Source organism: Crocodylus porosus, unplaced genomic scaffold (assembly GCF_001723895.1).
Source record: "Crocodylus porosus isolate Cpor-Errol unplaced genomic scaffold, CroPor_comp1, whole genome shotgun sequence".
In the NCBI taxonomy this organism is placed as follows: Eukaryota; Metazoa; Chordata; order Crocodylia; family Crocodylidae; genus Crocodylus; species Crocodylus porosus.
This window is the reverse complement of record NW_017728907.1, coordinates 42,166,382-42,169,345: the sequence shown is the minus strand read 5'-3', so window position 1 is coordinate 42,169,345 and position 2,964 is coordinate 42,166,382. Positions and strand designations below refer to the sequence as shown.

General features: G+C 49.2%; 1 long non-coding RNA gene across 1 annotated transcript in view; it reads right to left on the bottom strand.

The window, feature by feature from the left end:
• Positions 1–976, bottom strand: part of LOC109307358 — an 8,821-nt gene extending 7,845 nt beyond the window's left edge. Inside the window, exon 1 of the long non-coding RNA XR_002100245.1 lies at positions 966–976. This is a non-coding gene — a long non-coding RNA (uncharacterized LOC109307358). The remainder of the gene's footprint in view (positions 1–965) is intronic.
• Between the last annotated feature and the right edge of the window lie 1,988 nt (positions 977–2,964).

Here is a 2,964-nt window from a genome sequence, read left to right as displayed (position 1 = left end):
GTCAGCCCCACTAAGTCATAGGCGTTTAGTGCAACCAGGAGCGCTAGTTCATCCTGCTGGTTCCCCATGCTCCTAGCATTAGTATATAGGCACTTGAGCCCTGCGACTGGTGCCTTCTGACCCTGCTTCTATGATTCTATGATCCTTCACCCCTTAGTCCCATTCTCAAGCCTCCAGAGTGATGTTAATCAGGAGCCTAGCTGCATCCCTTCAGGAGCTCCTCTCCAGGTGGCTCTCAGGGCAAGACTGCCTGACTAGCTCAGGTCCTTAGCTTATATGCTTCAAGCCCAGTCTTCCTTTTGTCAGGTGCTTTTCTAACTGGCCCCTGCTATACCTGCAGGCTGCTTTTCAAGTAGCTTCTTCGCTCTTAAAGTGATAGGTGTGCAAAGCCCCCTCAAAAACATGAACATGCACACTGGAGCAAGCACTGCAGATTTATTTTATAATATAGTCTCAAAAAGAAGAGTTGCTAATCTAACAGTTTAGTACGCTATATTAAAATTCTAGTTATTCTTTGATTTTTTTTTAATAGGCTCCACTTCCAAAGTGAATATTTGTTTTGCAGCCATGGTGCTGAAATTAAATATATATAGAGATAGCTTCTTATATTCCTTGTAACTACAAGCAATATTTATTTTTAAGAGACTCTTCTAGTGTTACCAAGAAACAAAGCACTTAGTAAATTCATGGAAATGTATAACTAATTTTTATTAATAAAGAGACTTTTATTTGCATTTGGCATGACCTTTTCTCTAAAGCTTGTTCTGTTATTCTGTAACTTATTCTGTTATTCAGTTTACAGATTTTAGATGAAACACAGAATATGGGCCACCCTAGTAGAGAAGGGAAAGAAAAAAGTGGTAGGAAGATTTGCTCTTAACCTCAAGTAGAGCTGATGAAATGATTAACAGAAAACACTTTTCCCTCTGATTAAACCCTTTTTCTTTTATACCAAGGGCTGGTACTTAACATATTTACTTGAATTTTGGAATCCCTCCCTCCCCCAGTCACCCCCCACCCCATTGGCAATCCCTTGCAGTCAAGGATGATTGTCTTCCCTAAATGTCTTATCTGTGGTCCAAAGATGGCTGATGAGACCAATCTGGGATCAACAGATTCTATGGCAACTTTGCACATATCTCTGTGTAAGATGAGTGACTTAGAATTCTTGGTTTGGTTTGTGAAACACTATTTCTGCCACTCCTGCTTTTCCATCTCCTGGTAAACAGAGCATCTCCTATTCCTTGCTGTGTCCCTCCCCGCCCCGCCCAATGAATCTGTAGATAGCCATTAGATCCCCTCTCAGCCTTCTCTTGCGGAGGCTGAAGAGATCCAGGTCCCTCAATCTCTTCTCACAGGACCTTACCTCCAGGCCCCTAACCATCCAAGTAGCCCTCCTCTGGACCCTCTCAAGGTTTTCCACATTCCTTTTGAAGTGCGGTGCCCAGAACTGAATGTAGTACTCCAGCTGCAGCCTTGCCAATGCTGCATAGAGGGGAAGTATCACCTCCCTAGATCTGTTTGTCTAGGGAGACACCTGCTAATGCATGATAGAGTGTGGTCAGTAGGGCTCTGCGAACCAGCATTGTTTTGTTTTGACTTTTGTTTTACCATTTCAAAAGGATAGTATTTGGTTTCATTATTTTGTTTCATTTCAAAATACTGTTATATTTCATTTTGTCAAAACTGTTTTGCTGTTTTGATGCGTTTAGACATTTCACCCATAGGCTATAATAGGGAATCATGAAAATGCCTATAATAGGGAATCATGAAAATGCCACTTCTTTCCTGATTTGGCTGAAAAATGTAGGGATGGTAGCCCCTTCTGGGGGCATGAAGCCATGTTTCAAGGGGATAGGTACAAGGGTTTCTGGGAAACTGCACCTCAAATTGCTAAAAGCAAAACTTGTGTCACTTGCTGGCAGCAGCAGCCTCCTGTCATCCTGCACACAGAGAGCTGTGGAGCTGTGATGGAATCTCCTGGGGCTGCAGGCCCCCGGATCTACATGCGGGATGACAGGAAGCTGCTGCTGCTGTCTGGGAACAGTGCTGGGTGCAGGGAAGACTGCTGCTGTCACTGGCATCAGGCAGCAGTCTCCTGTTATCTCGTGCAGATCTAGGGGCCTACACCCCCAGGAGTGCTGTGGGTGTTGTGGGGCTGGGACTGATGCTGGGCACAGCCTGCACCCAGCACTGGGAAGACTGGTGCTGCCACTGGCCCCAGGCAGCAGTGGCAGCTCCTGTCATTCCGTGTGCAGATCTGGGGGCCTGCACCCCTGGAGGAGTCTGGCTGTGCTGAGAGGCAGGTTGAACTCTGTGGGGTTGTTGGAGCTATTTGGAGTTTGGACTGGGCTACACTCCAAGCAGCTCCACCAGCCCCATGGAGCTCAGCCTGGTGGCAGGAGGTGGCGGGAGAGCCAATGACAGAGCTGCTTGGAGTGCTGAACTGGCAAGCACAGCCTGCCAGTGGGAGGCTGAGCACAGTCCAGTGGCTGGAGGCTCTGTAGCCCCATGGAGTAAACCTGGCAGTGGGAGACAGCAGGAGGTGGTGGAGAGCTAATGATGGAGCCACTCAGAGCCCAGCCACCCAGCCACCCTGGCTCTGAGTGCAGCCCTGGTCATTGGCTCTCCACCACCTCTTGCTGCCAGGCTCAAATCCACAGGGCTAGTGGAGGTGCTCAGAGTGTAGACCGGTGGCGGGAGTTGGGGGAGAGCCAGGGCTGTATTCCAAGCAGCCAGCCCCATGGAGCTCAGCCCAGTGGCAGGAGGCGGGGGAGAGCCAGTGGTGAAGCTGCTCCAAGTGCAGCCCTGGCGCCGAGTGCAGCCCTGGCCTGTAGCTCTTCCCTGCCTCGTGACACCAGTCTCAGCTCCAGGGGGCTGTGGGGCCTCCAGCTGCTGGGCTGTGATCATCAATGCTGTGCTCAGAGCCAGAGCTGTGCTCCAAGTGGCTCCACCAGCCCCATG